At 45.2% G+C, this 27,987-nt stretch overlaps 1 pseudogene; it reads left to right on the top strand.

Moving 5' to 3' along the window:
• Positions 1–23: 23 nt before the first annotated feature.
• LOC136464427 (uncharacterized) lies at positions 24–27,987 on the top strand (annotated as a pseudogene).

Raw genomic sequence — 27,987 nt, 5'->3', positions numbered from 1 at the left:
TGGTTGATGTGCATACCAACTAGATGGACAACGTAGCCACCCTATATCATGAAGGAAGTGTGGAGGAAGATGAGTTTGGTAATGTCAGTTTTGTTAGAATGCAAAGGGTGCCGGTGATATTCGATGATCGGCCATTGTTTTGTGAGTTGTTTAGTAGGGCCCATGATGAGCTTAAATGCAATTCAAATGAGATGCCATCTTAGTTGAGGGGGTACTTCACCATGGCAGGTCAGGGACATTTTTGAGGCGGTTGGTCCCAATTGCATCAGAGGCACAATGGGACAAATATGTCAAAACTGTCATGAAGAATGAGTTTCAATGTTTGGATTTGGTTGTGCGGAAGTTGTCCAATGATCCCACCCCTCATGGGTATTCACCCCCTAATGTCCATTCACCCCCTCATGGGTTGTCGCCACCACCAGAGAATCCGACACCCTATGAGCCTCTGTTACCCAACCGTGAGGTGGATGTGGAAGATGCAGTTATGGTGCCCGATGCTCAATCCGCCCCCAATGAGGTTGGTGTATGTCCTAGTGTCCGTGCAGAATGTGGAACTGATGATATTGTAGGTGGCCCTCAGGAGATCCCTTTGACCCAGAATCATCCTAGTAAGTGATTTAGTAACACTTTGGCTCTCCTTATTCTTTGTTCATTCCATTACTTTATCTCAGTGGTATCCATATTTGTGCTTTAATTGCAGGAGATAATCCTGAAAATGATAGTTGTGCTCCTGTTCCTCCATCAACCAACGTGGACCCAGGGTTTATGGCCTCTAACAGTGTAGATGTTGATATTGCGGATGATGAGGAGCCTTATGGCACAGCAAGGGCCGTTGATTCGGATGATGACCGCCCAGTTGCAGCTTTGAGCGAACAAGAAATGGAGCTCATCAGACGTTTATGTCCTGATCGTGATCCACTGGTTCATGAATTCAGCGACCTTAGTCATTCTCAATATGCTTATGGAGAAGGAAGAGATGATGAACTGCTAGAGGCTCCAGAGGCTGATGGCAGCGTGGAAATTCAGTTGGGCATGGTGTTCATGGACTTGCCCACCTTAAGAAGGTGGTGAAAGGACCTAGGATGCCGCCTAGAGGGGGGGTGAATAGGCGTTTCTGAAAAATCAACACCTTTAAAAGCGGAAACGATTAGTAATAGGAGTTTCCAAAATGGAAACTCCAAATCAGAATAATACCACCCCTCACAAGTTAGCCACAAAGTATATAAAGATACTAGATAAACCTAGGGAGCCAAATAGCTGCAACCAAAGAGTTAAATCAAAATGCACTAGTCAGTTAATGTCGGAAGTCCCGACAGTTGGGGTCAGAACTTCCGACGTGTCAGAAGTCCCGACGTATGGGTCAGAACTTCCGACGTGTCAGAAGTCCCAACAGTTTGGGTCAGAACTTCCAACGCAAACTGTCAGCACTTCCGACCCCTACGGGAAATGAACTACAAGTGCTAAAATGAACTTTGTGATGCCGATAACTTACAAACCCACTTCCTAGTGGTAAGATAAGGTGTTGGGTCACTCTCTTGACGTTGATAAGCCACCACTCCGTAGATCGAGTCCCAAACCCTAAGAAATAGCTAGAGAGAGGAAGACAACCAAATACATGTAATTTCGAGCAAATCTCAACAACAACAAGCACGCGGGAGACATGAATTTATCCCGAGGTTCGGCAGCCCCACAAAGGAGCTCCTACGTCCTCGTTGTTGAGGTGACCACTTAGGTCGGAGTCTCTTCCACCTCCTTGCCTCACTCAAGGATACCACAAAGGTCACTTGAGTTTCTTCACTAGAAAACAAGGGTAATACAAACTTCCCAAGGCTCTTCCACAAGATGGAAGCTCTTGGGCAACGCCTAGCCGGCTAGGGAAAAATCCCCAAGAGTAACAAATGCAAATCAAACCGGCTTGACGAAGAAATCAAGTGCTCAAGCTTGCTCAAAGTGTTTTTCTCACTCAATCCACTCTCCAATCACTCAAACCCTTTGGGAATCAAAGTTGGAAGTAAAGGAGTGAAGAGAGGGGAGCCTAGAATGCTTGGGGGCTGTTTTGGCCGAGTGTTTGTCGCAATGAAATGAGTGGGCAACGGTTAGAATGGAGGAGACGGGTATTTATACCCCAAGTGAAAATCTAACCGTTCAGATCTACGTCGGGAGTTCCGACGCAGATCACGGGACTTCCGACGTATGAAGAAAACACTGTTCACACGAGGTCAAAAGTCCACGGGTGCAAGTCAGTGTCGGAACTCCCGGCAAACGTCGGGACTTCCGACGGTCGGAACTTCCGACGTTCGTCGGGACTTCCGACGTGCACAGTTGAACAAACAGTCAGCACTGCAAGTCAGTGTCGGAACTCCCGGCAAACGTCGGGACTTCCGACGGTCGGAACTTCCGACGTTCGTCGGGACTTCCGACGTGCACAGTTGAACAAACAGTCAGCACCACTGATGTCGAGACTCTCGGCCTGGGTCAAGTCAGTGTCGGAACTCCCGACAAACGTCGGGACTTCCGACGGTCGGGACTTCCGACGATCGTCGGGACTTCCGACGGGCACAGACAGCAGGTCAGTAGAACCATCGATGCCGGGACTCCCGGCTTGGGTCGGGACTTCCGACTGTCGGGAGTTCCGACTCACGTCGGGACTTCCGACGTCCACAGTCACCGCGCAGGCTGTGACTGGGAGCCAGCACTTCCGGCAAGAGTCAAGACTTCCGACTGTCGGGAGTTCCGGCTTACGTCGGGACTTCCGACACCGACAGTCACAGAAAAATTATTCTATGTGCTCGTGAAGTGCTAGAGTGTCTCACTTTGAATTTAATTATTATGCTTGAGCACTCTATCTTCCTCAGACCACCGAAACTTGCATCCCTCTTAATAGTACGGCATACCTATTAACTCAAGATCAAAAGAAATACGAAATTAAACCTTTTGAGTTGATCTTCTTTAAAATTGATGCCGTGTCTTTCAATCTTCATCAAGTGAGGGTGCCAACATGTCAATATTGATCTTGTTACTTGAGCATAGCCATCTTGAGCACGTGACTTGATTCCATTCATCAAATATAAATAACTCCAAAATGTATCAAGTCACTTCCATCAAACATTCCAATAGTGATTTGATCCTCCACATAAACATGGCCATCATAGCTTGATTAGTACCTCAACTAAATGCAAGTACTTCCTTCTTCACCCTAGCTAGGTTCTTCGGCCGCCAAGCCGTCGCTTGCCCTTCACCCTTGCTTAGTACCTCGAAGCCTTTCCTTGCTATCTTCACCATCTCAAGCCATCAAGTCACATCTTGTGTTGAATCATCCATTCATGTATTGTCATCTTTTTCATTTCAATTTAGCAAGCTTCACTTAAGAGACCATTCCATATGCAATCCTTCATGTCTCATTAATTAATCCTAACGAGCTTGCTTTCACATAGTACATGAAATCCCACAATAGATAAGCCTTTGTATGAGTTTCATTTGCATTGTTGTCTTGTGCTTGAACTAGATTGTTTATACAACAACACATCATTTTGGCTTTTCATTAAGTATCTGTGAGATAACCTATTACCTGTTCACACTTAGCAAACGGGTTAGACCTTTAATTATGTTGTCATTCAATCATCTAAAACCCACTAAAGGGCTAGATGCACTTTCAATCTCCCCCTTTTTGGTGATTGATGACAACTTGATTAAAGCTTACAAAATGATATAAACATTTAAACTTTTGGGTTCAATGATTTATGAGAGGCTCCCCCTTAATATGTGCTTATGATTAGAATTCACAAAATGACCTCAAATGTCAATTGCACATACTAAAACATATAGGAGACTCCCCCTAAATCATTGCATCCGTGGGGTGCATGTGTGTGTGACAAAGTAAAACCGTGATGCATATGACAAGATATATCACACAAGAATAAATATAAAGGCATCACATCAAGTATTTTCATTCTAGCATGTAGAGTCCTTATGAAAATAAATATAACACATGTATGTCACACATAGCACTTATTACACAAATTTCTCAAGTCATATCTCTCCCCTTGTCATAGCTACTCTCCCCTTTCATAGCTAGACACAAGGTTGCACTCCTGAAGCTTTAAACATATCCCCTTAAGCTTTAATCATATCTCTCCCCCTTTGTCATCTATCGCCAAAAAGGGTCACACAAAGCACAAAGGGTGCTTAAGGTTTAAACTTTGTACCAATCTCTCCCCCTTTGTATTAAACTCCCCCTTTTGTCAAGGCGTGGGTCATATTACTTGTCACTCCCCTTTTGTCATCTTAAAGAGGTTGTACTTGTCACTTGTTAGCAATTCAAAATAGATCAAGTACATGGGTTTACTAGCTCATGAACAAACTCATACACTAACCACTAGATCATATAATCATTCAGGCAATAGTGGTAGTCTATGAATCTAAAAATTTTCATTTGTAGTGCATGATCCTATAAGCATGTACTATATGCACTAACCGCATACTAGTAAGGGATGACAAATGATCATACACAATGCAATGATACCTTTGCTATGTTGGAGAGGAAGATAGTCATATAGATTTCAATTTATTTCTCCAATAGCACCATGAAGTCCAATTATAAGCTTGGTGAAGACCAATAGATACCAATTCTTTGAATTCCTATTCTTCACCCATATGAATTGAGAATCACTAATGATCAAGTGCACTTTTCTTGTTGTGGTTGGCTTGCTTCTTCTTTGACCATTGCTTGCTTGAGAGAACTGAAAGATGCACCACTTGTAATACCACTTGAAATTTCATGATACCACTTGAAATTTTATGACTTGTTCTCTTTTGGGTGTTGCTTGCTTTTTAGACCAATCTCTTGATTTTCTTCAATCAAGTACCTCAAATGTCCCTTTAGATTACAACTTAGATTTTAGCCATCCAAGCCTAGAGCGAAGTGACCTCTCTCCAAAGAACCATCATTGATACTCACTTGAAATAACTTGAAAGAAAATCACTTGATCCACTTGAAAGATTTTGTTTGATTGATCCATATTGTTGGACTTAATTTGATGAATAACTTTAAATCATTCTTTAAGTCCTTTTCTTTCTATCAAAAGATCTCCAATTATCACTAGAATTTAAACTCCATCTTCATCTTGATCTTGGTCTTGATCTCTAGCTTGAGTACCAAATGTGTACTAGATACACTCTTCAAATAAATTGTCTTATACTCATCATTTATCATGCTTCTATCTCAAACTAAAACCAAAACATAGGTACCTCAATCACTTATAGATATGATTCTAATTTGAGGACCTTTGAATCTAAGTGACTTTTGATCAATCCAATAATTGTCACTTTCCTGGCAGATTCTGTACTCTTCAAAGAATAAATCATATCTCCCAAATTACATATCCAAAAGCCATGAAATTTGGTGAAGATGTGACACACTAAGTCTTCTAGTATCTGTAAAAATTTGAGCTTCTTTGGACTTCTATATTGCTACCAGATTTCGTATTTTTCCACACAGGTACATGCTGAAAACTGCTGCACTATAGCTGACAAGATCTACTCCAAATCCGAAGTATCACTTATCCAAATCTCATGAAATTTGCACAGCAACTAATACCATAAGTGTAGAGCATGCAGACCAAATTTCAAGCCAATACAAATAGATTTGATTACTCAAACATGTCTATAATCACTGCTAGCTCAGATTTTCAATATTGGACAGATTTCAATAATTGAGCCATTTTTCTCCAAATTGAACCAAACTTGAAATCAACTTGTTTGAATACTCTCACAAGACATATGTCCATTCAAACCACTTACTAGAAGAAATCTTATGAACATATCCAATCAAACCAACTTCAAACTTGATTACTTAAGCATTTAATCCATTCAAACATCTCATAGCAAGCAACATATGCATATATATCCAATTCAATTAACTCATATGCACCCAAATAAACTTTGATCAACAAGAGATATACCTTGATAGCTTATGATCATCTTTGCAAGCTTCAACTCCACTTATTTGCATGCCTTCAAATATATCAATAAATTCCCACAACTTGAATATGACACTTGTATGTTGATAGCATATGGACTTCACTCAATTTTGACTTGACATTGGGATAGAATTGCACTAGGCTTCAATACTTGACTCAACATAAGATGAACAATAATAATTCCATTGAATCAAGTCTCCAATGCCATGGTACCTACAAACGATCATCCACTTTTCGATGGTACCCAAACTAGTTTGGGTCCTCCCATGTTAGACGCAATATACTTAGGCATAGTCTTAGTATGAATAGCGGAATATTTTTGCAATACTAACCAATAGGGTACCATAACAAACCTTCCTAGGCATAATATTTGCATCAATTGAAATAGGCTTAGGATTCTCACTTAGGGGACATGAATTAGCCAAGAATTGATTTTCCCTTTTTCGAATATTTGGCAAATTTATGATTTTCAAAATTTGAGAGAGATTTTAGTGGGATATAGGGATATTTATAGACTTGAGAGAACCATGTCACATGTGATTAGGCAAATAATCAACCAAGGGTAGCAACAATCACAATATGACATGACTAGGTCACAAAGACCCAAAAACCTCATGATTTTCAAAAACCACACCACCTACACATGCTAGTTAGGAATTTTGTAAAACATCTATCCTATATCACACAAATGCACACACTAGCATATAAAGGGCCTTAGATGCACTTACAATGCATGTATGTAAATACATACCTTTGCCTTGAGCCCACAATATCACCACTAAGATAATACATGGCATGACAACATCATGTTGACCTCACTTGTCAAATAATCATACCATATATGAAATCAATTTTCATCCAAAGGACTACAAATAATGCTAGATAAATTTATTAGTCCACAATGGTGCAAAATAGAAACCGAGCTCCCCCTAAATAAGTACCACAAGTAATTTGAATGACTTTCAACAAGCACTTTATTCTTTTAAGAATTTGGGAGTCAATTTTCTATTTTGACCAACATAAAGTAATTTGCCATATTTAAATTTCGTTGAGACATACTCACAACCCACTTAGGTTTGGTAGATCACAAGCTTCTGAGCAAATTAAGGATATATGAAATCATATGGATCAAACCTCAATTGCATCCCAATTAGTGCTCTGGTTCCTGCCATACCAGACACGTCCGGCAGACATATCGGACACGTCCGGCATGTGAAGAACATGAACACTTTTCCTTTCTACGCTGGCCATACCGGACACGTCCGGTAGGTGCAGGACAGAAACAATTGAAGCGCTGCTTGTGATTCTTCGTTTTAGCTCTAGTACTTCTTGTATGCCTGCATCTGAACAATTGCATTGCTCTACTAGAGAGCCATTAAAAGCATCACATGGCAAACATGATAATTATTAAATGAAACTAATTAGCCACTTCCAATTATTTCATAAATATACTTATTTGTGAGCCATTGAGCACTAAACACAAAGTGGCTATCCTATAAGGTTTTTAGGTACTTGTTACCAATGGTAGAGATGAAGTAAATGATATGGTCATTGATTTATCTTTGGGTCAACCATATATGAGATTATGATAAAAATTGATTGATAGATTGAGTGAATATTTTCAATTTGCTTGCTCAACCACCCCGAAGCTTTCATCTCACCACCAAGTACCTACATTATCAACCTAAGCACATTTTGGTACCCAACTCTTGTTGGGTCCTTTTGGGTTAGTCAACAAGTGCTTAGGCACCCAAATGGCCTTAGTACTAGTTTGTGGTGAACACATCACCTTGCTAGTTCTAATTCCATTTGTGGTCTTCCTAAGCATATTATCATAAACAAATGTGTTCGGCTTAGGGATGTTACCATTTGGGCAATCATAGCTTAGATGCCCCTTTCTTCCACAAGCATAGCATATGCGACCTTTGTTTGCTCTATGCTTGTTTTGCTTGTATGGACATCTATCAACCTTGTGGCCCATCTCATTGCATCCATAGCATCTTTTTGTTGCAACTTGGGCTTCCTTTCTTGCATCTTTGTACATTAGGCATTTCTTGGTAGGATGCCCCAATTTCTTGTTCATGAGACAAGCGCTTTGTCCATCACTTTTCTTTTGGTTGGCCAACTTGTTTGAGGCCTTTTGTTCGGCCACTTCACACTTGTTGGCCCAACTCTTGTGTGGACACATGACCCACTCATGTCCATTTAATCCACAACCATAGCATAACCTTTTTCCATGTTTCTTGCTCTTGGTTGTGTTGGCCTTGCTTGAGATGTGATTCTTTTGTTGGGTTTTGGAGGAAGCACGGTTTGAACCCTTCTCAAGCTTCTTCACCATGTTAACACGGTTATCTTGAGAAGGTTGTGCTCTCTCCTTACCCTTCAATCGAATCACATCATTTCTTAGCCTTTCCACTTCTTCCTTAAGCTCTATATTTTCTATAAATTTTTGCTCAATCGAAGATTGGCTTGCTTGAGAAGCACACTCATTAGCACAAGAAATATTCAATTGAGATTGTGTACAAGTGAGTGTGTGAGTGGGAGGTTGAGATGATTTTACCGTTGTAATCACCACCTCATGAGCCACCTCAAGCATGATGCTTGATTCTACTAATTCTTCATGAGAGCACTTGAGATGAACATAGTTTGCTTGTAGCACATTATATTTGCTTGAGAGTTCATCTAATTTTGCCTTGAGCTCAAAGTTTTCCTTCTCTAGTTGTGAAACACTAGAAGAGGAGTTAGTAACTAAAGCATGCTCAATTGATAATTTTTCATACCTCTCATTTATGGCCTTTAGCTCTTGCAATTTGGAGATGAGAAACTTTTCTTGATTTTGAAGTGATTGCTCTTGTTTCTCATTCTCTTCCTCTAGCTCATCATTCTTCTCAACTAGCTTCATGAGAATGAGCTTGTCTTTGTTGCTTAGATGATTAAGAGTGTAGCTATCTTCAATTTCAATATCACTTTCTTCTTGATCATCTACTCGTGTTATCTCCTTGGCTTGATCTTTCTTGCTAGCCTTCTTCTTGCTTTTTTTGGCCATGAGACACAAGTGATGAGTATCATGAGATACTGAGGTTGACTCATCACTTGGACGCCACCGGGCTTGAGCCTCATCATCACAGACTACCTGCTGTCCGGCTGCCTTGGCCATACTAGACATGTCTGGTAGGGATACCGGACACGTCCGGTATGTGCTTGCAGACAGCCCAGTCGCCTCGGCTTGCACCTCTTGCTCCGGCTCGGCGCTCTTGAGGTCTTGTGAGGCTTCTTCGCTGCATAAAGACATAATGGACATATTTTCCATTGACTCGGCCTCAAGTGCATCATCACATTTGGATTTTTCATATAACTCAACGAGTTTGGTCCAAATGAGATGAGCACTCTCTGGAGGTGGTTGTCCATTAAATATTGCCTCATCTTGAACCTCTGCACTCAATGTACTCAAAATGATATTAATAGCTTGAGCATTGAGTTGCACGCATATCTCTTCCTCTTTTGATAAATTCTTATAGTTGCTCCAATCAACTATAGGAAGAGGTATGCTAGCAAACACAATATGCTCAACAAGAGGACTAATATCTCTAAAAGCATTGAGTACATGAATTGACCAAGGTAGAAAGTTTGAACCATCATTTTGGAGAAGCACCGGCTCCAACTCGATAGGCGTCGACATCCTTTTCTCACGGCGGTGAAGCTTTAGGTGAGAACCTCGCTCTGATACCAATTGAAAGGACCTAGGATGCCGCCTAGAGGAGGGGTGAATAGGCGTTTCTGAAAAATCAACACCTTTAAAAGCGGAAACGATTAGTAATAGGAGTTTCCAAAATGGAAACTCCAAATCAGAATAATACCACCCCTCACAAGTTAGCCACAAAGTATATAAAGATACTAGATAAACCTAGGGAGCCAAATAGCTGCAACCAAAGAGTTAAATCAAAATGCACTAGTCAGTTAATGTCGGAAGTCCCGACAGTTGGGGTCAGAACTTCCGACGTGTCAGAAGTCCCGACGTATGGGTCAGAACTTCCGACGTGTCAGAAGTCCCAACAGTTTGGGTCAGAACTTCCAACGCAAACTGTCAGCACTTCCGACCCCTACGGGAAATGAACTACAAGTGCTAAAATGAACTTTGTGATGCCGATAACTTACAAACCCACTTCCTAGTGGTAAGGTAAGGTGTTGGGTCACTCTCTTGACGTTGATAAGCCACCACTCCGTAGATCGAGTCCCAAACCCTAAGAAATAGCTAGAGAGAGGAAGACAACCAAATACATGTAATTTCGAGCAAATCTCAACAACAACAAGCACGCGGGAGACATGAATTTATCCCGAGGTTCGGCAGCCCCACAAAGGAGCTCCTACGTCCTCGTTGTTGAGGTGACCACTTAGGTCGGAGTCTCTTCCACCTCCTTGCCTCACTCAAGGATACCACAAAGGTCACTTGAGTTTCTTCACTAGAAAACAAGGGTAATACAAACTTCCCAAGGCTCTTCCACAAGATGGAAGCTCTTGGGCGACGCCAAGCCGGCTAGGGAAAAATCCCCAAGAGTAACAAATGCAAATCAAACCGGCTTGACGAAGAAATCAAGTGCTCAAGCTTGCTCAAAGTGTTTTTCTCACTCAATCCACTCTCCAATCACTCAAACCCTTTGGGAATCAAAGTTGGAAGTAAAGGAGTGAAGAGAGGGGAGCCTAGAATGCTTGGGGGCTGTTTTGGCCGAGTGTTTGTCGCAATGAAATGAGTGGGCAACGGTTAGAATGGAGGAGACGGGTATTTATACCCCAAGTGAAAATCTAACCGTTCAGATCTACGTCGGGAGTTCCGACGCAGATCACGGGACTTCCGACGTATGAAGAAAACACTGTTCACACGAGGTCAAAAGTCCACGGGTGCAAGTCAGTGTCGGAACTCCCGGCAAACGTCGGGACTTCCGACGGTCGGAACTTCCGACGTTCGTCGGGACTTCCGACGTGCACAGTTGAACAAACAGTCAGCACCACTGATGCCGAGACTCCCGGCCTGGGTCAAGTCAGTGTCGGAACTCCCGACAAACGTCGGGACTTCCGACGGTCGGGACTTCCGACAATCGTCGGGACTTCCGACGATCGTCGGGACTTCCGACGGGCACAGACAGCAGGTCAGTAGAACCATCGATGCCGGGACTCCCGGCTTGGGTCGGGACTTCCGACTGTCGGGAGTTCCGACTCACGTCGGGACTTCCGACGTCCACAGTCACCGCGCAGGCTGTGACTGGGAGCCAGCACTTCCGGCAAGAGTCAAGACTTCCGACTGTCGGGAGTTCCGGCTTACGTCGGGACTTCCGACACCGACAGTCACAGAAAAATTATTCTATGTGCTCGTGAAGTGCTAGAGTGTCTCACTTTGAATTTAATTATTATGCTTGAGCACTCTATCTTCCTCAGACCACCGAAACTTGCATCCCTCTTAATAGTACGGCATACCTATTAACTCAAGATCAAAAGAAATATGAAATTAAACCTTTTGAGTTGATCTTCTTTAAAATTGATGCCGTGTCTTTCAATCTTCATCAAGTGAGGGTGCCAACATGTCAATATTGATCTTGTTACTTGAGCATAGCCATCTTGAGCACGTGACTTGATTCCATTCATCAAATATGAATAACTCCAAAATGTATCAAGTCACTTCCATCAAACATTCCAATAGTGATTTGATCCTCCACATAAACATGGCCATCATAGCTTGATTAGTACCTCAACTAAATGCAAGTACTTCCTTCTTCACCCTAGCTAGGTTCTTCGGCCGCCAAGCCGTCGCTTGCCCTTCACCCTTGCTTAGTACCTCGAAGCCTTTCCTTGCTATCTTCACCATCTCAAGCCATCAAGTCACATCTTGTGTTGAATCATCCATTCATGTATTGTCATCTTTTTCATTTCAATTTAGCAAGCTTCACTTAAGAGACCATTCCATATGCAATCCTTCATGTCTCATTAATTAATCCTAACGAGCTTGCTTTCACATAGTACATGGAATCCCACAATAGATAAGCCTTTGTATGAGTTTCATTTGCATTGTTGTCTTGTGCTTGAACTAGATTGTTTATACAGCAACACATCATTTTGGCTTTTCATTAAGTATCTGTGAGATAACCTATTACCTGTTCACACTTAGCAAATGGGTTAGACCTTTAATCATGTTGTCATTCAATCATCTAAAACCCACTAAAGGGCTAGATGCACTTTCAGGTGGCTATAGGAATATTCTGTGAGACGTAAGAGATCATTCAAGGTGAGGCACTCCCATGTGGAGCGCCGTTACACGGTGGTGTGCGAGATGGCAGATTGCAATTGGAGGGTCTGTGCTCGCAAACAGAAGGCCACAGGGAAATTCAAGATCACCAAAATTGTAGGTCCACACACTTGCGCCCAGACAGATCTAAAACAGAAGCATAGACAGTTGACCTCTACCCTCATTGCTAGAAAGTTATACACAACTTTGAAGGGTCAGCCCAACTTGAAGGTCAGGACAATTATGGAGATGAGTAAGGATATATTTAAGTATGACATAAAGTATGGGAAAGCATAGAGGGCAAAGCAACGGGCCTGGAAGATGATATACGGGGACTGGGAGGAGGGGTACGAGCAGTTGCCTTCATTGTTCAATGCAATGAAAGCAGCAAATCCAGGCATGCATTACGAGTATATCCCGAAGCCGAATGAATGGAAGGATGGGAGGCAAATATTCTTTCGTGCATTCTGGTGCTTTCCCCAGTGCGTCGAGGCCTTCAGGCATTGTCGTCCAGTGTTATCCATTGATGGTACTTTCCTGCTTGGCAAGTACATGGACACACTTTTGGTAGCCATTTCCTGTGACGCAGACAACGCATTGGTTCCTTTGGCTTTCGCTTTGGTGGAGAGGGAGAACAAAGATAGCTGGGGATGGTTCTTGCGGCTTGTTAGGATCCATGTGGTTGGCCCTCATAGGGAGGTAGGTGTCATATCTGATAGACACCAAGGCATACTTAGTGCCGTACAGGAGCAAATTTCGGGGTATGCACCTTTGCACCACCGTTGGTGCACTCGACACCTTGCCGAGAATTTACTTCGGAAGGATGGTACGAAGGACAACTTTCCTCTATTCGAGGAGGTTGCTCGCATGCTTGAGGTGCTGTTCTTCGAGCAGAAGTTGGAGCAGCTAAAAACGGCAACAAACGCAGAAGGTAGGCAGTGGCTGACAGGATTGATGAGAGAACCTGAGAAATGGACAAGAGCCTACGACGATGGTGGATGGAGGTACGAGTTTCAGACTAGCAATATGGCGGAGTCATTTAATAGTGTACTAAAGGGTATACGTGCCATGCCCGTCAATGCCATTGTATCATTCACCTTTTATAGGCTTGTTGCATGGTTTAATGATAGACACGCTCAAGCAATGGCACTACAGAGTAATAATCAGAAATGGGCACCTAAACCTAATAAGCATCTCGACAAGGCAAAGGAAAGGGCTTTCACACATGACGTCGATTGCTTTGACCACAGCACCGACAAGTACCAGGTCACAGAAAGGGGTGGTACAACGTCTGATGGTGAGGTCCGGCCATCAAGGAGTTATATTGTGGTACTTAGTAATTTATCATGCCGATGTGGGAAGACCAGGCGGTACCACTTCCCTTGCTCTCATTATGTTGCAGCATCTCAGCATCGCAACTTTGCCTACGAGACCTAGATACCGTCGGAGTTCAGTGTTGACAGCCTTGTACAGACTTGGTCTCCCCGTTTCGAGCCTTTCCTGGACGAGGGTCAGTGGCCAGCTTACACTGGGCCGAAATACATTGCGGATCCAGGTACCCGTTGGGACAAACGTGGAACCCGAAAGAGGACGGGGCACAAGATGATCATGGACCAGGTTTCCGGTAGAACGAGGCGAGGGAGAGCAACCCCCTTTCTTACTGACCCCGAGCAGAACCAATGTGGCAAATGTGGTAGACTTGGGCATAATTCACGTACATGTCATTGGTAGCTTAGTCAGGTGTAAATAACTAATGTTTCACATGCATGTTCACTAGTACCAAAAAGTTATTTATTTGTACATTTAAAACTTATCTGTACTTTGTCTTAATATTTTGTAGGATGGAGCCGTTCCACCTGCTGGAGCCGTACTACGAGGAGAACCACCGAGGATGACTCACCGCGGAGGGGGAGGTAACGACTTTACTTCTGCATGTTATTTTTCCTCTGCACATGTACTTGTGTTCACGAATTAATATAATAATTTCTATTCTTTGTAGGAACTGAACCCTCTTCGTCCTCGTTCCCACGATAAGTTCAAGGACATGCGGTACGACGGCAGGTACACTCCTCTCCTTGAGAGGGCTGGCCTTGACGTTGTATCGTTCCAGGTTCGCCGTGGGTTGCCTGCCTTCAACCCCGTGGCGATCTCAGCTCTAGTTGACAGGTACCAAAACTATGAACAGATTCACTTCCATTTATTTTTCTGGTTCCCGATGTGCATATAACCTTAGTACTTCTTTCTTGTTTTGTAGATGGAGGCCGAAGACGCACAGCTTCCACCTACCTTACAGAGAGATGACCGTTACTCTTCAGGACACGCAGAAGTTCCTGGGTGTCCGTATAAGTGGTCGCCCAGTTATCGGCCCCTGCGCTGCTGCTGGTTGGAGAGGTAGAGTGGAGGCCTTCCTTAGAAGAGAGCTTCCTCCAGAGACACCTGGTGCCCGTTCCTCTGGAGTACTCATTAGTTGGCTGAGGCAGAACTTTGGTCAGTGTCCTGATCATGCAGACGAGCAGACAGTTACCTACTACTGCAGGGCATGGATCATGCATCTTTTTGGTTGTCATGTTCCCCGACGCGACGGGAGACACCGCGTCATGGATGTACCTGCCTTGTCTTACTGACTGGGACACGGCGGGGGGCTACAGCTGGGGTTCCGCAGTGCTGGGGTACTTGTACCGGCAGCTTTGCGAGGCTTGCCGCCGGATTTCGGCGAACTCTTCATTAGGAGGATGTGTTTACCTGCTTCAGCTTTGGATGTGGTCTCGTTTACCGGTCGGTCGTCCCCAAGTTGGTGCACCTCGTCCCTGGTTCAAGGTGCACGGCCTTCGACGTCGGCCGACATACACCTACCTTTAGGACCAGGTTAAGGGTCCCTTCGCCCGGAGTAAACGCGCATACATCGAGTTCGCGAACGAGCTCGACGCACTCACGCCAGGGCTGGTGAGTTAGCTGCATTTCACATACTAATTTGTTTTCCAAATGTAAGCACTACCTGACTGTAGAATCCAATGCAGGTGACTTGGGAGCCGTACGAGGATGAATAGTACGACCACATTGGGTTCAGCATCATGTGCAAGATGGACGAAGACCTATACCTGATGAGGTGTCCGTTGATCTGTTTCTATGCGGTTGAGTTCCACCTACCACACCGGGTTGCACGCTAGTTTGGGTTGAGGCAAGAGTGGCCCGTGGAATCGTTCTCAACGTCAATAGACTTGCACAAGTAAGCGTCTTTGAACTTTATTAAGTAATCAAGAATTCAATCTGCTACAATAGAACTTAAAATTGCCACTGAAACTAAACTGCTATTACTCATACTGATTGCGATGTTACTTGGTTACTTGGTTAACTTGTTTGATCAAATTAGAGGATTGATAGGCACAAAAGAGGAACACACTGACTGAAAGTGGTATGAAATAGGACTATAGGAGCATGTCAGTTTAGATATGAATAAACTGTGTGCACAGTCCAGCATGCATATGTTTTAAAGGTAGTCTAGAAATGAACACATCCAAGTCTACTGGAACTAGTTGTCACTAGTTGTCAAGAGAAGGATTATACAACTCTGTCATTTAGTTCAGCCAGTTCAATGTTACCCAATAAGCTAAATTGCCGGTTTAGCAAGTTAGCATACACAGTGCTCATGACAGTTAGCATACCCTGTACCCTATAGTTCAGCCTAATGACAGCATATAAGAATGCTAAAATAGTACCTTAAAAGCATCAATTTAAATATACAGTCTCATTGGACAAGTATGACGTCCATGCCATGATTAGCATTGGGCTTAATCTGCAAACAGAATAAGATGTAACGCCAGCTAAGTGAAAAATAAAACAGAATAAGCCTTGTCTGAAAACAGAATACAAAGAACAAAGGAATCTGTGAGGTACCCTAATAAGCTCAAGCACTGTTTTTATTTGCTCCATTTAGCTCGGCCAATCAGATGCATCTTGGAAAATTGCCATCTGCAGCATCGTGCGAGAGATGCAAGTACGCAGCACCCTCATTTACCCTCTGCCACTTCCTTGTCGAATAGCATTGTCTTTTGCACCAAATGTAGTTGGCTGCAACTGTAGTTATGGTTTCCTTCATGTAACACAAGGATGATAGCAAATGATTAAACACTTTGAAAAGAGGGGCATTCAACCTTAATTCCTCCAAGGTTCATTGTGTCATCCGCCCTTCCCTGTACAATATAGTACCCACCTACTGTCCTCTGGATTATATCTCCATGTCGTCTGAGTTGCTATAACACAATTGGAAAGTAAAGATTATTCACCCGTTTGTTTTATAACTTATACCTTCTAATAGAGTGTCACTGCATTCAGTACTCCAATTTTGTACAGCAAACAATTATACACGTGAACCTTGTCATGATCAGCATTGAGAAGCCGATCACTAGCACCAAAATATGAAGTAAAACACTGAAGAAAAATGATTTTTCAAGCATGTCAAGTGTTTTCTTTAGAGATTATAATAGTGCGTCAAGGTTTGAGATTGGGTGGTTATTCAGTAGAGGTATGCTAGAGCTATCAACAAACAAATGTGAAGTAAGATGTGTCCATGCTACGTGCAAGGTGACTAATGGAACATAACATACTGAAGCTCAAAACTTACAGAACTACAATATATGCAAGTGGCAAGGGTGGATCCTTTTGTCAGCTGAAAAGCAGATGATGGTGCACGTTATGCCAAACACACCTGTACAAATTTGCAGAAATCGCGTCCAAGTGGAGATCCATGATATAAAGCCAAAGTTGCCCCATTTAGAAAGCATGAGTATATGATTATTGGTCCCATAACCCAGCCCAGATTAGTCGGCCAGCAACCTATGTCACATGGACGAACATCCAAATGCGCCCAGGTATCAGATGCACATCTTATGGGAGAAAGTTGTGTCCACGGTATTGCTTTTGGCTCCCCTTCACAAGAAAAAAAAGGAAGAGGGTTCTAGGACATACCAGTTGTTCCTGAAGAAAATAGTATATTAGTTAGTGCATCCACAGATTGATAAACTGGAGAATAAGAAGACGACCTGCAAATCCAATAGATATATGTACCTTATATGAAGAAATTGCCTTTCTTTTGCAATGAAGCCATGAAGGTATATATAAAGCTGTCCAACACTGCATAAGGTCTTGAACAACATTAACTGATACCTCCCCGATTTAGATTGTGCTGCATCCACCTTTTAGGGAGAAAAGAGGGGCGAGGGGGTTGGGGGGAAGGGTTCTCATGTCTTTGTCCACTTTCCAAGGTAGCAGCTCATAAAAACTGGAAACAACAAGCACATTTGATTATGCAAGCACCTTGGATGTCTGATGTTTGAGAAGATAACGGAGTACCATGCTGAAAAACTGCTCTTGCAATATGGTGAATCATCCAAAGCACTGGATAACTAGTTTATAACCTTATATCTGGATTAGATGGGTGAGAGATTTCAAGACTGCAGTATGTGAAAAGTATTTTGGATTTCAACACTAAACTTAACATTTAAAGTAACTGCAGGAGTCTAATGCTTTTGTTTTTATGAATCATGATTAACGCCAAATCCCTGTTCTCCAGATGCACCCGCCATTTTCACAAATGTAGTCAATCTCTCATTATCTCTTGCTGTTCAGACCAGTCCAAGTTAAATCAGTGATGGTGTAAATAATTAAAAAATGGTACTGAAGAAAATTACCTCAAGTTCCTTAGTCCATGGAAAATTTGTACTACTCCACTTTCTATCACCAGATCCTTCAGTGTAGTTAATATCGATAACCTATGAAATAAATAAATATATATATAATCTGGAATGATGTAGCGTATATTTGCAACATAAATAAAGGTATTTGAGTTACATCTCCACTAACTTGAATTTCATTTATGGCACCCTACAGGATCGATCGTCGGAAACAAAAGAAGGAGACGGACTTTGAGACCTTGCACCGTGACTACATCGACCACTGGGATCACTTTCATGAGAACTTGTATGAGAATGACCGGCCCCACGCGAATGAGAACTTCAGAGCGTACCTATCTTGGTACAACCGGGCAACAAGGACCAAACTGAAGGTGCAATGGACCCAAACAGACTATGCCGATATTGAGTCCTCCGACGACGAACAAACGTCTTACGACCTTGCGACGAGGGCCGGGACACAGGTGGAGCCTGCGCCGATCCTGGACCGAGTGGTAATGTCCTCTACCTGCTACATATTATGTTCGGGCTACTTATCTGCAAACAAATTTATAAAATGTCACTTAATGCAAGCTGGATTAGCATGCACACATGATTTACCTGATAGTTAGCTAATTTTGATCAAGTGTTCAATTTATGTACACCTCCACTGCTTGCTCTGCACTGTTAGGGTTGCCTGAGCTATCCCCGTCCCTGCAGCAATCTTTCCAAAAAATTATATCTGATTATGAGATCAAAAGAAAAACACCACTCATATTTCTTTATCTTTTTATGAATCAGATCTGATTATGAGATCAAAAGAACCATGTCTCTTCTATCATTGGCTATTGGATCTATGCATAAATTTTCAGTTTAGCACAATGATACAGTGCTGTTTAGTAGTATGCCAAGCCAAACCACTCATATTTTCAGTTTCTTTCAGCTCTAACATGTTCCACCTAATCGACACAGCCAAGCCAAATATATATAAAAAAACAATCTGAGCTGCTGCTGTGATTTCAATGCTAGCTGCTGTCATGCACATTTTTGTTCTCTGTTAGTGTGAACGAGCAGGACCTTGCTGTGGGTGCTCGTGGCTGTCAGCTAGCCTCTCTCCCTCCTGTTGTGCCCTGTGCCCGAGTGGCCGAGTGTTATTATTTGAACTACCTCTGTTTTTTAAGATCTGAGTACTCCGATTAGCACTGGACCGTCTCAAGGTTATATGTGAACTCAAGCTATGTGAGAATGTCTCAGCGGAAACACTTGCTGTACATCTGGCAATGACGGTGGGGTTGTAGGATGCTTAACTCTCCACATATATATAGTTCAGAAGTTCGACTATACATTTAGTAGTGTTTTGGGATGGCAGTGAGCATTATTTGAATTAGTTTGGTGATGACTATCATTTATCTTAGCATTTACATTATATATAGTTCTTTCAGCTATACTTCGTGCAGTGCTAATCCTGATTTACATTATTTGAATTAGATTGGTGATGACTATATCATTTATCTTAGCATTTCGCTTTTTCCTTTCTTCTAAGTTTGCATTTTCAACTAGTAATTTCAATATCAAAATTTCAGTAACATTCTAATTTTAAATTTTATGCGCATTAATATTTGTTTTTTTCCCAGGGCAATGCGCTGAAGCAATCTGTGATTGAGATCGAACGGTTCCCAAGGACAGACGTGGACGAGCACACACTAAACAGCTTTCTTGGAGTAAGTCGACACTAGCCCTCTTGTTGTTTTATGCTTAAGTTGTTGGAGCTAGTGGTTTACTACTTAATATCTTTGCATCTTTGCATGACAGAGGCTAGCACGTAGGCTGCGTCGTGCAGCAGCTCGTTGTGGTTGTGGTACTAGCGCTGCGATGGACACACCTGTCGGCCTCGGCTCTTCTTCTCATGGAGGTACTAGTGCTGCGACTGTGGACACTTTCCAAGGAGACGGAGACGAGGACGACGTGGAAGGCGACGAGGAGGCCAAGGAGCGTGGTCATGATGAGCTTGGCGAGTCCCAGCTCCAAGACGCTCCTTCGACTCGACCTACGCCGGTTGCAGGAACGAGAAGACGTCGTCCGCCTTGCACGTACACTCCAGGCACCGACGCCCTTGGCCACAAGGGCAAGGGTAAGACTAGGAGACAGTGACGACGACTTGTAGGTTAACACTATGGTAACAACTGTCTATGCGATGTCACAGACTATTTGGGTTGCATGGACTTTGCTTATTTTGCATGTGTGGAGAATTGGAAAGTATGTAGTAACTTTCCTATAACTATTTGGGACTGTATGGACATTGTGTACTATTTGGACTATGCAGAACATGTTATGTTGATTGTGATGTTCGATGTGGTTGTATTGCGGGTACACCTGAGCTCCTGAGATCATGCCATGGAAGGGAGAGCCCGCTTGGCGGAGTTCCAGCCGGGGGATGCGCATGGCGTCGAGGGTGTCGACGTAGAGGATGTTGAGGCCACTGCCTCTGTCCATCAGCACCTTGGAGGCGCTTCTTACGGACGATGGGGCCGACGATGAGCGGGTAGCGTCCTGGTCTAGCGACATGGGAGGGATGGTCCCTCTTATCAAAGGTGATCGGAGATTCTGACCAGCTAAGGAAGGAGGGGACGGCCGTCTCGACGGCGCACACCTCTCTATAGCGTACCTTGTGCTGGCGCTTGGAGCAGATGGCGTCGGATCCCCCAAAGATCATGATACATTCCTCGAGGTCGGGGAAGTTGTCCCCATCCTTGCCCGTCAGCCTCCTTTCTTGGCTGTCTCCTCTTTGCCGTCTCCTTTCGGTCCACTGGCCTATCATAGGAAACGTTTGAGGAGCTAGCAGTCCTTATAGAGTGTTTGATGGGGTAGGCGTGGTTGGTGCATGGGCTATTCATGAGCTTGTTGAAGTGGTCAGGCAGACCCTGTTGGGGCTGCTTGCCCGCGCGATCAGCTACGCCGACCAACGCGGTGTTGGCCGGTCGGCGCCGATCCTTTTTGTTCTTGTCCCTCTACATGGAGGGGCCCTCGTGCTTGGCCTTGCCTTTGTCCCGGCCTTCGTTGAAGACCGCTTTGACCGTCTCCTCGCTAGAGGCGTGGTTCATGGCGACGTCGAGCAGGTCGCGGGTGGTACGGGGCTTCATGCAGCCAAGCTTGTGGATCTGGGACTCGCAGGTTGTCCCGGAGAGGAATGCGCTGATGATGTCTGTGTCGATGACATCAGGGAGGGAGTTGCATCGCTGGGAGAACCTGTGGATGTAATCCCACAGGGACTCGCTGGGCTCCTACTGGTAGCTCTTGAGGTCCCAAGAGTTATCAGGGCGGACATACGTCCCCTGGAAATTTCTGACAAAGATCCTCTTAAGGTCCGTCCAGTCGCGGATGCTGTCATGCAGGAGGAATTCAAGCCATGCCCGAACTATTCCCCCATGCAGATGGGGAGATATTGAATGATGAAATGGTCATCATCCACCCCTCCAGCTCGGTAGGCGAGCCAGAAATCTTCGAGCCGTATACCAGGGTTCGTCTCCCCGGTGTACTTGGTGATGTTGGTGGATGCTCAAAAGCATTATGGGAATGACGCTCTCTGGATACGTTGGCCAAAGGCCCGGTCGTCTAGCCAGTGACCATGCCTGGTGCGTATTTCCCCGCTCCCCTCGATGGTCCGGCCGGGGCCCGTGTCGCCTGCCCTCACCACCACCCAATGGACTTCATCATCATGTTAGGCCTAATGTCGGTTGCTGATGATGCTACGAGCATCTTGGTTTAGACCGAGCCATTCGCGTACCGGCGGTCGGCGTGGAGCAGGCGCCGGGTCGGACCACGGTGCAACTACGGCCTCCTATGACGCGCTGGGCGGCTGTAGCGGTGAGCGGATGGAGCGATCTATCTGGTGCGTCCCTACTCCCCTGGTAGGGAGAGAGGCCGCGAGTCAGAGTCGTGATGCGGAGCTTTCCGCCTGTTGAATGGTGGCGGCTTCCACCAGCGCTCGGAGGTTCCGGTGGACCGCCCGCTCCTGGGGGTCGACGGGCTCAGGAACACCGCGCAAAAGCATTGTCGCAGCAGCGATGTTCTAGCTAGCCCGAGTGAACTGTGAAGGGTCATTCCCCTCGTCCATGATGTCATGCTGGACTTGGCGGGCGTGACCCCGGGCGTCGCTCACCGGGTAACGCGCATGGGGCGCAACGTGCTGCACCAAGCGCGCCGGCATAGGTGGCGGCTGGTTCTACCGCCGTTGTCATAGCTCCTCGGCGTGCTCTTGTGTGAGCGTGAGGCCCCCCGCACGAGGGTCTAGAGGGGTGTGAGTCTGCAAGAACTCCGCTACCATCGGCGACTGTCCTAGAGCGTCCGCCATAGCGCACTCCTAGGACGGACGATGGCTAGGTGCCATGTCACCGATGCTGGAGCCGTCGCTCTCTACCTCGTCATCTAGGAGTTCGTGGAAAGTGGTGGGAGCATAGCTCGCCATTCCCATGAATTCGGATGTGAGAGGGGGCGGCGCCAGCGTCCGTCGGAGCCCTCGAGCGTACGCGTCTGTGGGGGACATGAAGCCATAGAGGAACCGGTTGTACGGTGGTTGCTGTGCGAGCAACGCGGGTCCCTCCGGATAATCAGCGGAAGATAGTAAATAGCGAGTAAATAACAGTATATACATTGCTCACAGCGGGGTTTGAGCAGAGCGTTTGCTCGGAATGAAGCGTAGGCGCCTCATCGTTGAAGTCGTCGTGTGTCCCGGAGCCGATGGAGGGTGTCCCTCCGATGGGCGCCAAAACAAGTGCCTCCTCGCGGAGGTGTAGTACGCCGATTCGGTCGGCAACAAAGTCCAGGCTTCCAAAGAGGAAGGCTTGGGACGGCTCGAAGACGGGTGAAACCCACATCCCAACAGGTGGGAGTGCGGGAAACTTTAGCGATCCGAAGCGAGTTGTATCGTTTGAGCCTGCCATGGCGAAGATGGCGAAAAAGTGGGCCATCCGATGACCAAAAAGTGTGAACGTACAACGCCTTCCCCACGAACGGCGCCAACTGTCGGTGCAGAAAGTGACCAACACGTAAATATTTGTAGTTTTGTCGTACGTTATGATCGGATGTGGCCTAGCACTCAATGACATATGGTTTATACTGGTTCAGGCAACGTGCCCTACGTCCAATTTGAGTCGGTCGGTGACTTTATTTCTGAGCCCAGATGCTCGAAGTTTGCTGTGGGGTTACAAACGAAAGGGAGAAAGAAGAGGGTGCAAGAGGTCTGGTCGGACTCTAGTCTGAAGGGCCGAGAGTGACGGGAGCTCCACTATGTCCTAAGTGTTCGAGTATGTGCTCGAGGTTTGAACCTAGTGGTTCTATTGTGGTGTGTGAGTGAACTGATGGCTCCCCCTGTTGGGAGAGAGCGCATCCCCTTTTATAGATAAAGGGGATGGCCTTACAAATGAGAGAGAGAGATAGTACGTATGCTACTAAGTCTTGTTGCCCACGCCGTCAGGTACAAGATGATTGTAGGCGCCCATAACACTGTCGATGTCAGACGCATGTGAGAAGGTTTTACCATATTCACCATGTATGGTAAATGACGGCGCCCACAACACTGTTGATGTCAGAGACATGTGGGGGGAGCCTTACCGTGTTTGTCTGGTATGGGAGTTGATGGCGCCCACAACACTGTAGGGCAAATGTCGACGCCCACAACACTGCTTGGGTTCGGCCATGCCTGGAAGGTTGTAGGGCACCCTTTTGACATGCCCTGTTGGTTACTGTTCTGCAGGTGTGCATGTACGGTCCTCGGTAACACGATCAACTTGAGTGCCCTGCCTTACTTGCTGCGTCCGTTTCCTGGTCCTCACCGAGCGGGCGTCCCCGGTCGGTTTTGACTGTGCCAGTCGGAGAAGAGCTGTAAGCAGGGGTTCGGTGCATCCCCAGTCGGAGACGCGGGTCGGAGGTGGAGGCGGTGTTTGGCCAGGCCTTCCGATCAGAGAGACGGGCCGGAGTCGAAAGCGAGCGCTATTCCTCCTTGGCCAGGCCTTCCGGTCGGAGATTGGATCGCCCTTCTGGCCTGTCGTTCAGGTATTTGGGTCGGCCCAGGAGTTGCGCGTCATCTGCTGGGCCGAGCCTTTGCTGGGAAGCTGGTCCATGAAGGACCCCGGGTTTATGAACCTGACAATGGCCTTAGAAAAATGCCTCTTCCTTGTACGGTCCGTTTTTTCGAACTTACCTATATGGCCTCGAAACGAAATTATGGCCTTCCGTCATTTCTGTTAGGGTGTTTGGTTAGGTTTCCCACTAGTTGACACGCAAAATGACTGAAATGACCTTATGCTTTCTTCGTATTCTGGTTCTGTTCCGCCGCACCCGGGCAGGGCCGAGTGGTTTTGAAAAAAAAAACCAAGACTTCGCTCGCCTAGGGAAGATGGCCGCCGCCGGCTAGCCCGCGCGGCCCCTCCCACGTCCTGTCCGGAGCGGCCGGCCCCTCCAGCGGCAAGCCCGGCGAGCCACCAGGCAGCCCCTCCCACGGCTAGTCCGCAGCGAGCCCCCACTCCAGCGGCAAGCCCGGCATAGCAATAGAAAACATGAGCCAGCACTGGGAGCGTATGGTGCGTTACTCTACGTCAGTCTCCATTTTCTATTTCCATATGATGTTTTTCTTTGCCTTTCTGGTTCCATGCAGACACAGGTAGATAAACTAAGGGGTTCCATGCCAGCAGATGCAGATGTCGCCTGTTATGTATTAAAAGGTTTAGCTTGAGTGCTTGACCATCCATGTTAACAAACATAAATTAGATTTTTGGTGCTACTGTTTATTCTCCGTTACTTAGAGAGTCATGCTTAAATTGGTTCATAGTAAATTGCCATCTTTTCGGCCAGTTACTCCTTACTTGCAAAAAGAATTGCAGCCAAGCTCCATCAAAGAGAAAAGGCTCTAATTAGTTTGCAACCCGTGCTTGGTTCTGTCGGCTAGGGCTTGCTTTCATGGCATCACTGCAGTTTGTCAGACCGTCTCCACTAGATGATTTATATGGGTATCCAAACCTAAAATAGGTAGCAGGAGACCTGAAATTAGCCTTCAATAGAGTACCTATACGGGAGACTCATTTTGGGTTGCCTGAGAGGTATAATCCAAATATGAGTATCCTCTCTTCTGAAAACCCATTTGCAAAATGGATTCTCTTTTGGATTTTATTGTTAGAGAAGATGTCGAATGGGTATCGAACCTTTTGACTATAGCACTACCCAAATATTAAATATGTCTTCTATTTTATGTGTTGTTGTTGGAGATAGTCTTTACACAACACAGAATGGTCTCAGCAGGTTGTTCGTTTGCTGCCTGCTATGCTGCATGTTTGCATCACATTGCTGGTATTATACTAAGTTATCTTAGCCTGGACAAAGTTGCTTGTTTCGTGCTGTACTTCATTCCATTGCTGGTATTATACTAAGTTTAAGTTTTACATTGACGTATATGAATCTATTGATTTCCTTATTTCCATCTGTTTATTGGTTGCTGCCTATGATGGCTATAGTTATTTCTACCATGTTATCCGAAAAATAATTCTGATTTCGTAGACGTTACTCTCTACAAACCAAATGTTCATATTTCATTAAATTCAGCAAAAAAGTATTGCTGTGCCTAATGCTTTACTGATTGTCAATATTTGTAAAGTCATAAATTATTTGCAATGTTTCTGTTGTTACTTAAGATTATTTGACTATCATGACAGCCAGAGCCCGGAGGTTTCAAGTAAGAAAAAGGAAAACCGTACTAACTTCAACTCTCGACGTTCAAAATTGTATATTTTCTAATTCTAATTTTTTTTCATTCATCCATTTTTTTCCTCTCATCTAAACCATTGTCAATGTATAACATTTGTAGGTTAAGAAGTGGGTCAAATCAGCCCGAAGCACTTTCTATTGCTTCACACGAAGATCGACCTGCTCAAGGTAAAAGGAAGCAGAAACCCATAAGCTAGGCCTTCCAAAAAAAGGCGTAGATATTCCAAGGGTACCACTTGACAGCCCATCGATGGGTACAAGAAGCAAGACATGACTTCCTAGCAGCCCCGCCATGAGCACGCGAAGTAAAAGAAGGCTCAGCCTTTGATTTGTGATATGCATATTGAATTCGCTCGTTGTATGTGAGACCAATGTATGTTTGAAATTACACTTTTGTGTGACCTTATTTATGTGAGATTGAAACTATGGTGAATTTGTGAACAATTTATGTGTTTGAATTTGTGAACAATTTATGTGAGACTGAAATTTATGTGAGACCAATGCATTTGTGTAATGTTCTATGTATTTGATAAGCTCATTTTATTGTTGTAATATTACTGTAAATGTACATCAGACAAATTGTGATGATTTTAAATATACATCAGACAAATTGTGATGACTTACGGTTGTCAAGATTTGATAAGCTCATTTTATTGCTGTAATATTAATGTAAACTTTGTATTTTTTTTTTTGCCAAGGATAAAATGGTTATTTTATTCTTGACTTAACACCGTCAAGGACTCAAAACTGACGGAAGGCCATAAAAGAAACAAAATTTTGTTTTAGGGTCATACATGTAAGTTCAAAAAGAAAAAAACCATATAAGAAAGAGACATTTTTTTCCAAAGCCATACATGTAAAAAAAAAAACTCCTTATAAAATCAAAACAATGACCCCGTTCAGCTTACTTTATATCTGATTTATTCGATTTTTTTTTCGATTGAAATAATATTTTTCTCTGCCAACAATTCAGGCAGTATTTATCAGCTAAGATTCAGCGAGGCGGATGGCACCGATAGGCATTGACGACCTCGGCGATGCGGTCGTTCACGGTTGCATCGGGAGGGTTGCGTCGGGGGCGAGCACGTTGGGCGCGCGACGGTCGTGGAGGCCTCGCGCACGTTCCCAAGCTGCCAATGCGGCGACGGCCGAGCGGCGGCGCACCACGGCGGATAGGATGCAGACTGCGGGCGTGGTGCTATGCGCACAGGAGCGACGGTCGTTGACAACCTCGGCGATGCGGTCGTTCACGAGAGCGCGCATCGGGGTCGCGTTAGGGGCGAGCACGTCGGGCGCACCACGGCCGTGGAGGAAGACAGTAGCGACGGTCGGACTGGCATCCGGCCCTCTGGAGGTTGCGGCGCGCCGTGAGGGGAGGGGCGGGTGGTTGGAGGCTGGCCGGAAGAAGAGAAAGGCGGCGCTGCGGTGGAGGAGTTGCGGGGAGGCCGGCCACGCCGCTGAGATGCAGCGAGTCGGGAGGGGAGGGCGGCGCTTGGTTGCGGGCCGGAGGAGAAGAGCGGTCCGTGCGGGTGCCGTTCTGGACGAGAACGAGACAAGGGAAGAAAATAAATAAAGAAATAAAAGGGAAAAACAAAAAAATGGAGGAATACTATGGAAATTCTAATCTTTTTAAGGACTTGGAGAAGCTGTTTTTTTACCAAACAAGTTGGAGCTAAAAAGAAGTTGATTCATAGAAAAGATTAAAAGTTGTTTCATAGAAGAAGCCACGGCTGAAGCTGTTTTAACAGAAGCCATAACGCGCCCTAGGTCTAAATAAAGGATCCCTAAATAAACCCTAATATTGCGAACCTTAAAATACATGCTAAATCCGACACCCGTCGCTCCTGCTTCCGTTTTTTACGAGTCCCACAAATTTCAAATGTGCAATGGTGATGGCCAGAATCAAACTGTGAGGAAGAATAGTACCCAGAAAGCAGCAACATCCTTTGCCATGGCTGCTGTCACGGAGAGAATCACATCTTCCTTCTTCGCGCGTCGCAGCTCCCTCTCGCCCTCTCGCATGCGTAAGTCCACCACGCGCCAAGATCCGATTTGCCCTAGAGGCAAATCGGCGCGACCGAGGACGGCAGTGCCGCGCGGGGAGAAGCTAAAGCCAATCGATGGTGGCTTGGAGCAGGGAGCCGGCGGCGCAAAAACGTGGCCGAGCGACGGCGGCGTGGGGCGGGGAGACACGGCGTGGTCCAGGGCGAGGTAGGAGATGCCGACAGGAGGTGTAGGAGGAGCTGAGGTCAAAGCTCGGAACAACGACGCCGCGAATGAGGCTTGCACGTGCGTGGGCGCGCAGAGCGGTGGA

Source organism: Miscanthus floridulus, chromosome 1, assembly GCF_019320115.1.
Source record: "Miscanthus floridulus cultivar M001 chromosome 1, ASM1932011v1, whole genome shotgun sequence".
Taxonomy (NCBI): domain Eukaryota; kingdom Viridiplantae; phylum Streptophyta; class Magnoliopsida; order Poales; family Poaceae; genus Miscanthus; species Miscanthus floridulus.
This window is presented reverse-complemented; position numbering and strand designations above follow the sequence as displayed.